At 42.6% G+C, this 17,384-nt stretch overlaps 1 long non-coding RNA gene and 1 pseudogene across 1 annotated transcript; both read right to left on the bottom strand.

Annotated features, from left to right (window-relative positions):
* Window positions 1-6,396: 6,396 nt before the first annotated feature.
* On the bottom strand, window positions 6,397-10,009 carry LOC103159361. The gene is made up of 4 exons (XR_003488178.2): window positions 9,952-10,009; window positions 9,261-9,333; window positions 7,133-7,193; window positions 6,397-6,455 (listed from the first exon to the last, which is right to left on the bottom strand). It is a non-coding gene; the product is annotated as an uncharacterized LOC103159361 (long non-coding RNA).
* Window positions 10,010-16,759: 6,750 nt separating this feature from the next.
* LOC100767002 lies at window positions 16,760-17,142 on the bottom strand (annotated as a pseudogene).
* Window positions 17,143-17,384: the final 242 nt, after the last annotated feature.

Genomic DNA, 17,384 nt, shown 5'->3' with positions numbered 1-17,384 from the left:
TTGCAAAGGAAAAACGAGTTTTTTCCAATGGAGTCTCATTAGCTATATAGCCACACTTAAGAGCAGATCCCATGGCCAGCAGTGGATGACCAACACAAAAGGAACTCAATGGTATCTTTGCCGGATTTTGTCTCATTTTATGTTGTTTGGGCCTTTTGTCTTATTGGTTGCTTTTTGCTCTTTGATGGTGGGATCTGGGAGGCAGACTAAAGTCTCATACAATAGCCAATTGTTAATCCCACTGGGTGAGAATAAGAACACTACCACAATTTTTGAGCCAAATTTAAAGCAAGCTTTACTAAATACTGGCCAGGAACATGAAGCGTGAACAGATCCATACACAAGACCCATGTTCAGAATACGGCCCAAAATTATATTAGTCAGAGACTTATAAAGACAAAACCCACAAGCCTACATACTTCCCACCAGTCCCATCAGAAGCAAGCATATATCCTGATGTACTTCCTACCTACATAACTCCTGCCTACATGTGATCAAGCACACATCCTGTGGCACTGGGAAACCAAGCTTGTTTACTGAAGCAAAAACTTGTGACTTGTTATCTCACATGAACAACAGCCCCCAGTATTCCAGGAAGTTATCCGTCCTTGGGAAAGTGGGACTTACAGGTTAGTATTTTTGTTTTACAGATCTTGTAAGCATGGTAATTTAAACTTAAAACACAATGTTAGCTGTCACATTCTCCCTTTGAGTTATATCCTGAGTCAAATCCTTGACTCTGTTTATACTGGTATCTAATGACCATCAGCTTAAAGGCATACAGACAGCAATTTATGTATCTAGTTAAGGTATTAATTATTAATTAAGGTATTAATGATTCAAAGACCAACAGTAATTAGCATCAGAGTTATTATCTAGGAAGAGACCAAAAATAAGATTAGGAACCAGTCATTTATTTCATCTCAGCCTCCTTTTTGTGTATGGCCAAATTATCTCTAATGATTCCTGAGTGGTTTGCAGAAAAACAACTTTCTCTTAAAGCTACACAACAACCTCCTTGTTTTACATAGAGCAGGTCGAGTGCCCTATCATATTGTAAAATTATTTCAGCTAATGATTCTACCTAGATCTGAGCCAATTTGGTTTTAACAGGTACCTTTCCGTGTATGCCAATAAGCGCTATAGGTCACCATTTTGTCCCCTTTGCAAGGGAGTTTCCTTTTGATCTAACCTTCCAGGCTTTTATTGAGGATAAAGGATGACGTATCCTCTGATCTAACTACTTCCTGTTGAAACTAGGATATTGTTGTCAGGGCCCATTGGAATGTTAGTCAAAGGCCAGGAATGGAATCAAAGCAATGGGACATTTATCAGAACCATATGGTCACTGAACCAGCTGAAGAAACAGGGAGCAATCACATTGACTGGAATGGTTCACATCAGCATTCAGCAAGTCCAGGGCTCTCTGGTTTTGTAGGACTACCTAGGACTGGCATGATGTAGAACATCTTTGGAGCAGTTTGTAGTCCACAACTAATTTCTGGATGCTGTCTACCAGCTGAAAGGAAAACTACTGGGACAGATATAGACTAGGGATATAAGTTCAACTTTTTTAGCTCAGTGAGAAGCACCTTTAAGTCTATACTTAGGTGACAACCAAAGGAAATTTAAAATCTTGAGCTTGTGACTGATAATAATAGACAGTGCTTTATCAGCTTATCAGAAGTTCACTGACCAATGTTAAAACTCTGAACTTTTGAAATCTCAGTATAATGATAGCATAGAGAGGAAAAGAAATCTGAAACATTTATCATTGTAGATCATTTTCTTATACCTTTATAACTTGTATTTACACAACTTAAATCATTTTCTTAAGCTTTCACATCCTCAGATGTTTACAACTTGCATTTATATATCTTAAACTTTTTAGACTTTTACAATTTATATAAACTTTAAACATTTAAAATCCAATTATTTACCACTAGACACAAGTGGTTGATTACTGAGCGCAGTCATTGCAAAGCAAGTTCCTTTAAATAAAGGAAGAATAAAAAATTACACCTGAAACCCATTTATCCTTTAATATGTTAGCAAGGCAAGCCTGTCTGCCTTTCTCCGCAGGAGACCTAGGAGCTCTAGAAAATGCAAGTCCTGCTTCTTACATATGTAATGAACTGACAAGGTAACTGCAGCCTTGGGAAAGGAGTTAGGTGCTTGCTGATGCCAACCTGACAAAGCTACAGTTAGTCATCAACACCTTCAGAGATCTGAGAAGGATAAATTATAGCAGGAAGTATAAACCAAATGGCCTCTGTATTGATTAAAATGACAGAGACTTACCTGGGCAATTACCTTGTAGGCTCCTGTGGTCTTGATGGCTTCTTTGGGGTACAGAGGTCATAGGTCTTTGGTTATCATATAGGAGGACAATATTTTTTTAGCACCTTTGTCAAAAATAAGGTGTTTGTAGGTGCATGGGTTAATATCAGGGTTTTCAATTCGATTCCATTGGTCTATCTGTCTATTTTTGTGCCAATACCAAGCTGTTTTCAGAACTATGGCTCTATAGTAGAGCTTGAAGTCAGGGATGGTGATGCTAGGAGGACAATATTGTATCTTCTGTTGCTACACAGGACACCATAGGCCTTTGGCTACCAGACCTAGAGGGTCTGAGAGATTTTTCTGAGGATGAGGAACCTGGGGAAACTTACTTTGAGGAGGCAGAATAGGGCAGTCATAGCATGAATTCTAATTGGTATTAGTAAAATCCCAGCCAGGTATCGGGGTGAAAGCTAAAAGATCAGAGAAGCAGCCAGCCACTATAGAGTTCTCACCTCTACCAATGCTCGGGCCAAAGGGGCGAGCCTGTCCTCAGACTGCTTAGACTGCACAGCTCCTTAGACTGCATCTCTCTCCTGTTTCCTCCCTCCTTACATTCCTCTCTCTGCCCAGCCACATCACTCCTGTCTCCACCTCCCTAGTGCTGGGATTAAAGGCATGTAATCCCAAGGGCTGGGATCACCTTTGTATGAGCTCTGTTTCTCTGTTAGATTCAATCTCGTGTAGCCCAGGGTGGCCTTGAACTAACAGAGATCCCTCTGCTTCTGTCTCCCTAGTACTGGGATTAAAGGCGTGTGATCCCAAATGCTGAGATGATACTTTGTGTGAACTGTTTCTCTTTTAGACTGGATGAATTTCGTGCAGCCCAGGGTGTCCTTCAACTCACAGAGATCTGTCTGTCTCTGTCTCCCAAGTGCTGAGATGAAAGGTGTGTGCCACCACTAGTGTGACTAGCTCTGCATTCTGCATCTTCAAGCAAACTTTGTTAGATTATAAACAAAATATCACCACAGGCAGTCAACCCAACAGTGTCCACAGTTTGTTCTGGCTCTGACAGCAGGTAAGGCATGGGACAGTTTTTCCAAGTGGTTATTAGCATCATCACAATGCAGGTCTGTGCCCACCTCTCTTCTTTGGAGACCTTAGGGTCATCTCCAGGAGCTGGCATGTCTGTCTACCACAGGAAGCTTTTTCCATTAAATATTTTAAATGTCATATTCAGCGGGTCTCTGAAAAGTTTTGAGGGCCAACTATTAAGTATACTTGATTTTAAATAAACTTTACTTGTTTTTAGTTACCTGCTTTAGAGTTAACCTCAAAAATAGAAACAAGAGGCTAAATAAAGCTTATGCCTGCAAATAAATTTCATTAGTAGTTACCATGAGAACACATTAGAAAATGTGATCATTTATATAAGGTAACTATTAACTTGCATGACTTATCAAGTTTATAACAAGTTTATAGTAGCTTTTATAAGATTCAGATTTTCATTTTTATCCCTGTTATGTTTAGCCTAAAAAAATAACAATTTTTGAATTGAAGTTCTTATATCACCAAAATAAAACTTTAAGCCATACCATTCATAGAGAAACTATGAACCTTACTGTCCTGGTCCTTACACAATGCACCATTACAGAATATCACAGTTTCTTGTATGACTCAGTTTATCAAGAGCTAACGTTTAACAAGGTTAGTAAAGACAAAGAGGCTAGACAAACATTCTGAAGTCAGTCTCTGTTATCCTGTATAGATCTTTGGTAAGGACAGACATTCTATAGGCTCTTCGCCAGACTGCTTAGGTCATAGGTCATTGTCTTGCTGCATCACAAAATAGGAATATCCCAGTTTCTAGTGTTTAGTGTTGGTTCGCATAGTTGTGACCCTAACTCTTTAGGCTTTTGTTTATTTATTTTCTAAGATTACATATTAATAAAGGCCTCATAATATAAAACATTTTATAAACTTAAAATGTCCCATAGCTTTATACATTTAAATGTTTTAAGTTGTTTCTTTAAAAGTATGGTTTTTTAAGTTAATGTTTTAACTCCAAATTTTCCCTTTAAAAAAGTTTAAAAATTTCCTAACGGTGGGTTCCTATGATATCAAAAAAGAAAATGAATACATTTTTTTTTTTGCTTCAAGAGGGAAGAAACAGGGAGGAAAGACAATCTAGACAAGGCAAAACCAAAGGCAAACAGTGCAAACAATTCAATGCTCAATATCTGGGATTCATTCACCATTCTCTGGTCTCCCCAAAAGGGCCTCCAGCTCCACCCTCGAAAGCATATATAGCCTGCTTTCCAGGCTCCAGCCAGCTCCATTTCATTGTGGCTGTTGTTTACCGTAGCTATTAAAGGCACTGGCATCTAAAGAAAACTGCTGGGGTCCCTCTCCTGAACTCTCTTTGGGAACTCCAGCCCTGCCACACAATGCCAAGCCCCAGATGCTCTCCATGGCCCCTTCATACCTCTAAAACCAATACTACCTGGGTGACTCTTATACTACCAAGTTTGGCTGCCAGCATGAGGTACATCCTTGTATATAAATGCAAGGAGGTGCAGCTTTAATACCTTACTAAATAAGCATTGTTTTTAAATACTATCTTTCATAAACTTTGTTTTCAGGACAAGAATTATCCTACAAAAATCCATCCTAACCCAAACTACCTTGGAAACCTGTTGTTGCCTCCTTGATTGGTTTATACCATGTAGTCACCTTTAGTCAAGACGGTAGTGAAGTCACACGGCATTTATCCTCTCTAACCTTAGTAAAGATGCTGCCAGCCACGTGTTTGCCCAATGGGGGTCATCAGCTAAGGTGGTGGCAAGCCACATGTTGTTTACATCCCAAGATGCCATCACATAGCATGGTTCCTTTATTACAATTATTTATGTACAGATTTTGAGCTCTCAATCCCGTGTTACAAGTTTTAAGTTAACTGTTTTGATACAGCTTTTGCAGATTTTTATCTAAACTCAATAAACTTATAAGTCTTGAGGTGTTAGACCCCTGGAAAACTCAGGCCTCTGCGGTCCCAGCCCAGGACCACGGTCACCCCAATCACCAGGCAGATTCGAAAACTTGCTGCAAACTTCATAGGCTTTATTGTTGTTTAATGAGCTATGTTAGCTCGGGCCATGGCAGATGGCTAGCAAAGACTGCTCGAAAGGGCTGCAGAGAGATCTTATAGTAAGTGTAAGGGGAGTGTCTAGGGGTACGCACAGGCTCAGGATTGGTGTGCCTCCAGGCTTGGAGGGCTTGCCCTGTGTTGATTGGTCAATTGGTTGTTATGGCCCATAGGCCCTCCCAGGGTGGTTGCTATGCTCTGGGAGTCATTGCTGTGCACTTGTCCGTAACGCACACCCAGAGCCGTAAAGCATAGTGCCACCAGCTAACTTCTGATTGGTTCCTTGCCACGAGGCAGGGATCTGACTTTCTAGTGACTAAGGCAAAGTCAGACAAGCACGTGTTACTGTCATGGCTGCCTAAATGGGGAGCTGGTCCCTTCAGAGGTACAGAAAGATCACATAATAGACTTACAAATTTTGATTTATAAGATTTATAACTTAGCAAAAGTTTTAGGCAGTTAAATGAAACAAATCTAATTTTTTAATTTTTATTTTAATTAGAAAGAAAATTATTTTACATGTCAATCCCAGGTCCCTCTCCCTTCCCTCCTCCCCTGCCCCCCCCATCAAACACCCTACCTATCCCATACCCTTTCTGCTCCCCAGGGAGGGTGAGGCCTTCCGTAGGGGGTCTTAAAAGTCTGCCATATCCTTTGGGATAGGGTCTAGGCCCACCCCCTTGTGTCTAGGCTCAGGGAGTATCCCTCCATGTGGGATGGGCTCCCAAAGTCCGTTCCTATGCTAGGGATAAGTACTGATCCACTACAAGAGGCACCATGGATTTCCAAGGTCTCCTCACTGACACCTACATTCAGGGGGTCTGGATCAGTCCCATGCTAGTTTCCCAGCTATCAGTCTGGGGACCAAGAGCTCCCCCTTGTTCAGGTCAGCTGTTTCTGTGGGTTTCACCAGCCTGGTATGGATCCCTGTGCTCATCAGTGCTCCTTCTCTGCATCTGGATTTCAGTTCAGTTCAGTGTTTAGCTGTGGGTGTCTGCTTCTACTTCCACCAGCTGCTGGGTTAAGGCTACAGGATGGCATATAAGTTAGTCATCAATCTCATTATCAGGAGAGGACATTTAAAGGTAGCCTCTCCTCTGTTACTTAGATTGTTAGTTGGTGTCTTTTTTTTTTTTTTTTTTTTTTTTTGCTGTTTTGCTTCGCTCTCATTTCCCTGTCACAAAATCACGTGGATCACCTAGCATGGGACAGAGAGGAAACTTTTAAATAAGCAAGCTTGGCTGTAGAGAATGAAGAGCCATAACCCAACTCCAGAGCCAGCTTTTCAACATAGTAGAACAATATAAAACAATTTTAATATTATCCACACCCAAAAGACATTTGAATCCCTGCTAAACTGAATCCAGTGACCAGAAAGCTCAGAGATAAATTCTGAGCCCTGGCCATCAAAGCAGCTAAAGCAAGCAGTGGTGGCAATGGCAATGGCTGTCTGTGGCACAGATAGCAAAACTAAAACCAGTAAACACAGAACACAGAAAATACAAGAGAAGGAGACAGGAAAAATGAAACTAAAGACAGCACATACAATTATGAAGCAAATAAGACGCAAAACTAGACCAAGAATCTCAGGTAGGCAGTGAGATGTCTCGCTCTTTGCCCTGGATGGGAGAGTATTAGGTCTTGTCAGCCCCCTCATCATCCCAGATCAGGATCCCAACAGAACCAAATGTTACTGTGACATACCAACGGAGGCCTCCATGGACGATTGCTGCTTTTCTCAGCAAGGTAGCTCCCTCTGGTAAATCTGCGAAATCAAAAGCACACCCTGAAGCATTGAAACATCTGAAGGTGTGCACCTCCTGAGGTGGCCCCTCAGTCACAGAGTCCTTAAGTGAAGGTCCCACTTTGGAATTTGAAGGTTGGCCTGATATCACTGGGGCCTCCAGAAAATTTTAATCCCACTAAGCAAGAATAAGAACACTACCACAATTTTTTAGTCAAATTTAAAAGAAGCTTTATTAAATACTTGCCAGGACCATGGATACTGGTCAGGTCCCTACCCAAGACCAATGCTCAGAATATAGCACCAAATTACATTAGTCAGGGGCTTGTAAAGACAAGCCTCACATGGCTACATTCTTTCTGCCTTCGTCTGATCAGAGGCAAGCATACTTTCTGACATACTTCTGCCTACATTCCTTCTTCCTATGTGTGAGCACGCATACAACTTGTGCCATCGGGGCAACCAAGCTTGTTTACAGAAGCAAAACCACATGGCTTTTATTTATTCTATAGATGTATATAAACAAATAGCAATAGCCAGGTGTAATGAATAATCTGAAGTAAATTCACTCCTAGCCAGTACACCTGGGAGAGGCTCAAAAGCACAGCCCAAAAACAATTTTATAGTTTTGAAGAAACTGAGGGGACAAGGCTTGTCTTGTTTTCTTGGAATTTTCTCACAAGCACTTGGAATTCTCCTCATACAATTCCATTCCTGGACCATGTTCCGGCAATTGGTCTTTTGCTTGTATATTATGGTTTCTAATCTTGTGTTTTTATAGGTTTTGTTTTTGTGTCTTTATATGAATGTTCCTTGCACTTTTTAAAAAAAATTCTGGGTTTGTTTGCTTTTTTTATTTCTAAAGAGAGAGAGAGAAAAGGGAGTGGAGCTGAGTAAGTGGGGAGTTGGGGAGCATCTGGGAAGAGTTGGGGAGGGGAAACCGTAACCAGAATATATTATATGAAAAATATATGCGTATAAATGGCATCACAGAGCTTAACAAAACATCATAGCCAATCTAAAACAACAGTTAGAGGTTTTATGTTAATAGCCCTTGTAATACACTTATTCTGGGACTCAAAAAAACCTAACAGTAGGCAAAGTGTGGTGGCGCACTCCTTTAATCCCAGCACTCAGGAGGCAAAGGCAGGTGGATCTCTGTGAATTTGAGGACAGCCTGATCTACAGAGCCAGTTCTAGGACAGCTAGAGCTACACAGAGACAGAGAAACCTTGTCTCAAAAACAAAACAAAAACAAAAAAACCCGAAAATCCTTAATAGACAGAGGAGACTAATCCAAGACCTCAGAATTATCAGTGAAGCTATAACTCCACTTCACTCCGTGGTTTCCAAACCATATACTCCCATGCCCAGATCCCAGACGATTCCAGGTGGTTTACTGTTTTATATTTCAAAGATCACCTTTTACATTATTTTTGTAAATTTCATATATATGTACTGTATCTACATCACTAATCCCCTCCCTCTCCTCTCTTCAACCTGCTACCCCGCCTTTCAAATTCATGGCCTCTTTTTTCTTTAATTATTGTTATATGTAAACAATAATCCAACCTGAGTTCATCTAGTGTTGCTCATATGTATACATGTTTAGGGTTGACCACTTTTGATTAGATAACATCGGGGGTTTGTCCCTGAAGAAGGATGGTTTTCACTCTCTCAATAGCCATTAATTGTCGGTACCTCTTCATCTAGGGGTATGGCCTACTGAGATTCCCCCCATCCACATTGGTGTTGTCAATGTTCAGGTGTTGCTTAAGCAACCATAATGTTGGGATTTCATGGGTGAAACTTCCCAGTCATATGTAAAGGACACAATCTCCCAGAAGACACTCTGGCTCTTACTATATTTCTGGTCCCTTGTCTGATATGTTCCCTGAGGAGTCTGTGTGGGGTTGTTTTGTTCATTGAATTTTTGACCATTTTGTGGCTAAATGGTTTCTGCCTGCTGCAAAAAGAAGCTTCTCTGATGAGGGGTGAGACTTTATCCAACATATAAGTGACTCCTCTTTTGTGTGCCCACAGGAAAACATCTCCAAGAAAGAACTAGAGCACTCCTCAAAATCTTACCTGATAGAGGCCACAATTATCCAAAAAGAAAGTCCAACTGTGCCAAGTGTCAGTCAAATACTTAGGAGTGGTCCTATTTAAAGGAAAGGGAATTAAAAGAAGACCGTGTGCACTCTATCTCTTCCTTCCCTTTATCAAAACTACTTAAACATCAAGGGGTTTTAGAAATGATTGGATTCTACGGGATCTTGTTTCCAAAGAAATAGCTTGACCTCTATATCAGCTAATAAAAGAAGCCAAGGGCAGGAAAGATACAAAACCTGATCTAAAGGGCCACAGGAAGTTTAGAACACCCAAACCCACTGAAACATTTACACTGGAACCCCCCCCCTCACACACACACACACACACACACACACACACACACACACACACACACACACACACACACACACCTCTCCTTACGGCCCTCTGCCCTCACCCCTCTCCTGTCTCTTCTCTCTGTTCTGTTTCCCTCTCCATCTCTCTTCTTTCTCCCCTCTTCTCTCTTTTACCTTCCTCTCCTTCACTTCCCCTCCATCTCTTCCTCCTCTCCCCCTCTCTCTTCCCTCATCCACTACTCTCCTTTCTCCCCTTTCTATGCCCTCTTTCTCTCTCCCTCCCTCCCTGTCTTATGGTTTCTATTGCTGTGAAGAGACACCATGGCAATGGCAACTCCTATAAAGAAAACATTTAATTGGGGCTGGCTTACAGTTCTGAGGTTTATCCATTAACATCATGACAGGAAGCATGGCAGCACAAAGGCAAACAAAGACATGGTGCTGGAGAAGAAGCTGAGTTCTACATCTGGATTCTAAGACAGCAGGAAGAGAGACTGTGAGCCACACTTCCTCCAACAGGCTATACCACCTACTTCCACAAGGCTACACCTCCTAATAGTGGCACTCCTTATGGGCCTATGGGGCCATTTTTATTCAAACTACAACCCTCCTCTCCTCCCTTTCCTCTCCCTCCCCCTCTCTTCCTCTCTCTTCTGTCCTTCCCCGTCCTTGTTAAGAATACTATTGCTGTGATGAAACACCATGACTGAAAAGCAAGTTGTGGAGGAAAAGGTTTGTTTGGCTTCAGTTTCCATATCACAGTTCATTACTGAAGGAAGTCAGGACAGGAACTCAAACAAGGCAGGATTCTGGAGACCGGAGCTGATGCAGAGGCCATGGATGGGCACTGCTTCCTGGCTTATTTTCCCTAGCTTGCTCAGCCTGCTTTCTGACTCAGGACCATCTGCCTAGGGTGGTCCCATCCAAAATGGGATGGAACTTCCCACATAAATCACTAATTTAAAAAATGTCTTACAGGTATGCCTACAGCCTGATTTTATGGAAGCATTTTTCTCAATTGAGGTTCCTTCCTCTCAGATGACTATATCTTGTGTCAAGTTGACATAACTAGCCAGTACACTCCCTCTCTCCCTCTCTTTCACTCTGTCCTCTCTCCCTCCACCTTTTCTATCCTCTCTCTCTCTCTCTCTCTCTCTCTACTCTCTCTCTCTCTCTCTCTCTCTCTGTGTGTGTGTGTGTGTGTGTGTGTGTATATATGTGTATGTATGAATGTGTCTCTCTTTCCTTCCCTCCTTCTCTCTTCTCCTCTCCCTCTTTTCTCCTTTCTCCCCTCCCTGGACCTCCAGAATGGAAGCTCCAAAAGTCATACTTTCTTCACAATGACAATACTTTAAAACCTCTAGTTTCTCAAACAACATGAAAAGATGCATTGCTGTAAATAGCACGTGTTTAAATAACCTAATTCACTCTCCTACTCTCACTTCAGTGGAAAAAGTGCCAAGAGTTCTGTATCAGGTCACTTATGGTACAACAGTTACCCTGCAGTGGAGGAGGAAAGGCATTAAGGGATTTGCTTTAAGGCTAAATTTACATAACCTCTTACACAATTTTCACAACTTCGACAGAACACTTGCCTTCTGCTATATCTTCCCTAGCTGCTACTACGAGTGTTGAATAAATTCTTAGAATTTCTTAGGATTGCCCCAAATAGTCTTTTGAAATACTACCCAGGATCAGAGAGATGACCCAAAGGATAATAAGCCTGATGACCCAGGGACCCACATGGTGGAAGAATGGGATTGATTTCTCTAAGTTGTTCTCTGACCTCCGCATGCACATTCATTCATGTGCACACACAAATAAATAAATGTAATAAAAATAATTTTTAGAAGAAAAACTGTCCTACCATCCTTAAGCTTCTGATTTCTTTCTCTTTTCTCACTGGAACGTGGGAGGGCAAATCAGAGATCCTAAGTAGGCAGGGAAGGTAGCAAGGTTCTCCCTCCTCCCTCCTCCCTCCCTCCCTCCTCTCTCTCTCTCTTTCTCTCTCTCTTCTCCCTCCCTCCCTCCCTCCCTCTGCCTCGTGTGTGTGTGTGTGTGTGTGTGTGTGTGTGTGTGTGTGTGTGTGTGTGTGTGTGTGTGTACACATTCCCATGCACATAGGCTGCAAACAGCCTGAAAACACATCTCTACGAAGAGACTATAAAGATCCCACAGAACCGGCTGTTCCCTTCCAACCCTTCTCTCCATCACCGGATCTCGCCCTTTTCCAACCTCAGCTGACACTAGAGGACAGGGAGAGGGTTTAGTTGTGCTCCTGGTGACGGTTGCTTCTTCGTCCAGCGAGTGGGCAAATGGTTGGAGAGAGCAGAGGCGTGAGCAGCTGCTCGGCGATGCCAAACCACGTGGTGTGTATGGAAGAGTGCGGAGGTCGCGGCTCGGGGCCAACCGGAAGGGGACGCTGGCGTCCTGCTCCCCGCCCCAACTCTGGCGGAGCTACAGAGATGCGCTTTCCGGAACCTTGCGGACTGCTTTGGGGAGGATTCTCAAATGCTCTCTGGGGTTGCAGGGCGAGCGAACCTGGAGTCTGGTGCCCCCTAGTGGACTAGAGATATCTGAACGTGAAGCACCCCGATGATCTGAGGGGGCTGCGTGGCTCAAAACCAGAACAACTTTCCCACTGATCCCCAGCCCGCCGCCTTCAGAATGCGGAAAGGGACCTCGGGCATCACTGGAGTTCAGTGTGGAGGAGCACAGGGCCATCCTGCGGGTGGCCACAGAGGAGGAGAAACCCAGTTTAAAGCTGAACACAGGCCGATGCAGGCAAGGTTGCTTACATATGTAATCCCATGAGGCACACGGGAGCCAGAGACGGCAGGATCACAAGTTCTAGGCCAGCCTGAGATCACAGCGTCAGATCTGACAAAGGACCTTTCCCCTCGGGAAGATCTATGTTTCCCTTCCCTGGCCACCATCCTACTAGACTAGAGGAATTTGTAACCGGATCATCAGTTTTACCAAATAAGAGAGCACAGAGAGTTTTAAGAGCCATCCAAAGCACCTGGAGTTACGAGTTTGAAAGCAGGCATTGGAAAACATAAAATGGGACTACATATACAGTCTGCCAGTAAACGAAGACCCATCAACTCGTCAGGGGCATATATCCAGACACAGGGCACAGACTTGGGAAGCAGACAAGAGAACTACATCATTAGTGCATGACTTAATAGCTTTATGGCCTTGGAAAGTCCTATGCCAGTCACAGTTTCTTCCTTTGTAAGTAAGGTTAAGATCTAATGTGTTGTGCAAACCTGTACTCTCAGCACTTTGCACGTGGAGACAGGGGAACCTAGAGTTCAAAGTCATCCTCAGCTACAAGTTTGAGTTTGAGAGTCCCATCTGGGATACACGAGACAAGCAATTCTGTCTCAAGAATGAAAAAGAGAGGGCACTATGGGGAGAGACCCTAGTAGGTGTTTCTAATGGTTAGTAAAAGTATAAATGAACAGGACCTACTGCCATTTGTGTAGTTCTTGACCCTTGTTTTTCAGTTCCCACGTGTGTCTTTGTTGGGGGAAAAGACCTAAAGAAGTCAGTGGCAAAGACAAAAAGAACTAGTAAAATTGAAGTTAAAAAAAAAAAAAAGCAAGGGTTGGGTGTGGTGGTTCCTGCTTATGCCTCAAGCCTCACAAGGAGTTCCTCAGGCCAGCGTGGGCTACAGAGTGAGACCTTGCTGAAAAATATATCCCCCCAAAAGAAATGAGTAAGGAATGCTGACATGCTAATCATCTATCTAAACTCAGTGATCGCTCTTCACATTTGGTTATGAGTTCCCTGGCAGCTGAGGTGTAAAAAGAAATGTGAGTACCGGCATCACCGCACTTGTCAGACAGAGGGAGACGCAGCACTTGGAGAAGGAGCTGAGGACTCTCCTGGCTCCTCCTGGTTTCAGAAAAGCTGTGTTCCAGGGGGAGATGGTCTCGCTTGGCTTATAAATGACCTGAAAGGTTTTCTTTCCTGAGAGTTTCCAAATGCTTTAACAGGAGTGTGATCTACCATTTGGGACTGTGACAACTTCTGTTGCAATTACTATCCATAATCCTTCCAATTCCCAGCTGATATGAGGTCAACCAGAGGACTTGTAGACTCCGCCCCCCCAAGGAAATATTTTGTCACCCACACAGAAGCCTCAGATTGACCACAAATGTCTTAAGCATATAGGGGTAGTTTTAGATTACCTAGCTAAATTCTAAAGGTTCTTCTCTTTCCCTGATCCAATTCTGGCCACACTACTCTCCCATCAAAGGCCATGGTCATCTTTCAGGAGCATTTATATGGGAAGTGGGCATCCCTTGCCAAAAAGTAGTACAGATGAGTTTTGGCAGCCAACAACTAAGGCACCTCAATGAATCTGCAGATGCTAACGTGGGTTCCAGGAAAGACGTCAAAATAAGTTCTGGCCTCCCTCACCTTTACTTTAATCCCCACATAGGTTTTGCTTTTACCATATGGTAATTATTTCCAAATCACAAGTGCAAACACTCACTCTGATTGGAAAATTAGCAGATTTCAAACTCAGGTAATTTGTCCCTAATGAGGAACTTGTTGAACTGAATTTAACAATTAAGTCGAACACCCTTTGCTGCCTGCCGCTAAGGCAGGGAGTGGAAGACAGGAGGGCAAGTCAAGGGCTAGGGTCCAGTAGATGAAGACAAGGATGGCAAAAAGTGTGTTCACAAGGCTCTTAGAATCTCAGAGACTTGGCTGTTCAAGGAGCTGTATGTGTGTATGTGCGTATAATACATCCAATTTTGAATGTATACGAAAGTAGAGAGGCTAATATAGAGTCTCCCTGTATCCACAATCTGCCTCCCATTGCTATAGGGAGGTGTTCAGTTTCCTCAGATCTCCACCCCAGCAGCAAGCTTGGTTCTTGTGCTCCAAAACAGAAGAAGGCAGATAGGACACAGTAATACATAAAGCAGTGAAGGGTTTAATTAGAGCAAGCAAGGAAACAAGAAAAAGTGGGGGCAAAGTGGGTCTTGCTGAGCAGCAAAGACCCCCAATCCCAGCAGGCATGGGGCTTATGTCTCTCCACTACCTGTTGTCCCTCCCTTGTACCTCTCCCAAGGTAAGCACTTCATGGAAAGGGATGTGCTTTTATTGGAAGCCCATTTTTACCCAAAATTCAGTCCAAAATGATGTATTGGGATACAAAAATATTCATAGGGGTTTAAGTACCTTAAAGTTGTTGAAAAGTTTACCAGGGGAAAGAGAAACAGTATTCTGCGCATTCTCCCTTGGAGATGAAGTCTTGAAGTTGCTTTAAACTGACCTCCCTAGCAGCATGGACCACTTTCTCCTGTTGTCCCTTACATACTGGTTTTGGGAAGTTTGGAAGGCTGAACTATCTGGAGGCTACCACAGCCACTTTCCTATGTCTAGGTAATCAGTTAACCACCACCATTACCTTTATACCGGTTCAGGGACCTGATCAAGCCTGCCTGTTTTTTCTTACGTCTGCTATTTCACACTGTATTAATTTAACATGTTTAATAAAAGCATAAGGAGTACATAGATGTTGGTGTTATTGGTCATTATTTCCTGGAACAAACCTCCTGTTTAACAGCTCCACTATCCACTCATGACTGATCTGGTATCCACTGTGCAGAAGGAGCTAGAGATCTGGAAGACAGAAACAAGAGTACCGGAGGGAAAAGGAAAAGGAGAGGGAGTACCCACTTCTCTCTCTCATTGCCAAGCTCCCAAGCCCCTTGGGAAGGTAAACTAGATGAGTTTTAGGTAAGTGCTGGATGGTTAGGGTCCCCATCCTGGGCAGTTTGCATATGATTATGCAGAGCTTTTCAACCCGTTCTCTTTTACCCCTCCTTGCTCCGTGCCTGGGGCCTCTTGGTTTCTGCAGATCAGGTAGCCACAGACTGTAAGGATTTGAAGTTCACCCCAGTATAAGGATCATCACTGTTACTGTGAGCTTCAGTGATCAACTTCAGTCTTCAAATCTGGCCCCCAGTTCATGTTGGAGACTGTTTCTGTATTCTGTTTTGCTCCTTCATCCTTTCTGAATGCCAGTGACAGTGCCCAGAAAAAAGGCCATTAGCCACATGTGGCTAAGAAGCACTCAAAAGGTAGGTGGTGAAAATAAAAAATACTAATTTTAAATTTTTGTTTACCTGCAATTATTTTTGAAGCCTAAAAGTTGCAGCAGCACATAGGGTGCACACCTTTAATCCAAGCACTTAGGAAGCAGAGGCAGGCAGATCTCTGAGTTTGAGGTCAGCCTAGTCCACAGAATCCAGGACAGCTACACAGAGAAACCCTGTCTTGACAAAACAAAAAACAAATACAATTCAAAAGTTGGTACTTAGTTCACTTACCATCAGGAAAAATTGTAAGTATATTTGAGAAATGAGACTACATTTTCTTTTGTAAAGAAGATTACCTGTGTGTGTGTGTGTGTGTGTGTGTGTGTGTGTGTGTGTGTGTGTGTGTGTGCACATGCATACAAATACTGAAGAAGCCAGAAGGGAGTTGGATCCCTGGAGCTGAAGATACAGGCAGTTGTAAGCCACATGACATTGGTGCTGAGAACATAATTTGAGTCCTCTGGAAAAGCAGCAAGCACTCTTACCCACTGAGCCATTTCTCCAGTCCCCTGAATCTGTATTTCAACTGTAAGTTTTCTATAAATCTAAATTCACATCATCCATTTTTGTGTGTATGTTTTGGGAATTGGGGGCACATGGAAGAAGCTAGAGGACAATCTCAGCTGTCTCTTCCATGTACCAACTATCTATTTTTTAAGCAAGGCCTCCTATTGGCCTGTCACTTGTGAAGTAGGCTATACAAACTGGCCTGTGAGGCCCAGAGACCTGCGTGCCTCTAAACCACTATGCCATTTTTGTTTTGCCTTTTCTTTTCTCATGTGGTTTCTGGGATATCAACTCAGTTCATCATGCTTGGAATGCAAGCAAGCACTTAACAAACTGAGCTATTAGCCCAGCCATATATCAAGTATATTTTATGAAAATTTAGCATCTCGATTGAGACAATGTCTAGAGTTAGAACACAGGGTCTGAAAATATAAAAGGTCTCACTGAGAATTTGTAAATATTGATAATATGGAAATGATAATATTTTAGATGGACTGGACTAATTAAGTTGTTTTTTTTTTGTCTATGGAGGCTTTTTATTTATGTTTTACATCTCTAGAAAAAGAATCCCAGGATTTTTCCCTCCTGTGTGTTTTCTTCTTGCTTCTTCATGATCCATGATGCCAATTGAGTTTGTCAGTACAATGAAGCCAAACTGACAGTTGGGAGCAGATTGTTCTGCCACTTTTCTAGGTCTTTGAGCTGCACATCAAATCTAGGGCTGATCTCCACACTTGTTCAACCTGCCTGTGAGGTTAATGACAATTTTCCCAGCTCTGTGGTCATTGATGATTTCAAATTCACCAATGTAACCATGCTTCATCATAACAGTTAGGAACTGAACGATGACTTTGGAGCAGGGCCTGACAAGGACCTGGCATTTGCCTCTCTTCTCAGCATTGCATCAGCCAGGACATTCATGCACACCATGGTGACGGCGTGGAAAGATGGCGGAAAGAGGCCCAATTAAGTTTTATTGAAGTAATTTCTCTTGGTTTTTTTTTGTTCTTAATTTTGAAAATGTGACTATGAGAAAATTTAAATTACATATGTGGTTTGTTACATCTTATGTTGTTACTGTGTGAGATGAGATCTCTATATGTAACTGGACTGGCCCTCTTTGCCACACAAATCCTGCTACCTGGATGTTATTGGATGCTCATTTATGATAC

The sequence above is a fragment of the Cricetulus griseus genome, chromosome X (assembly GCF_003668045.3).
Source record: "Cricetulus griseus strain 17A/GY chromosome X, alternate assembly CriGri-PICRH-1.0, whole genome shotgun sequence".
NCBI lineage: Eukaryota > Metazoa > Chordata > Mammalia > Rodentia > Cricetidae > Cricetulus > Cricetulus griseus.
The sequence above is the reverse complement of the archived record's forward strand: the minus strand, read 5'-3'. Positions and strand labels throughout refer to the sequence as shown.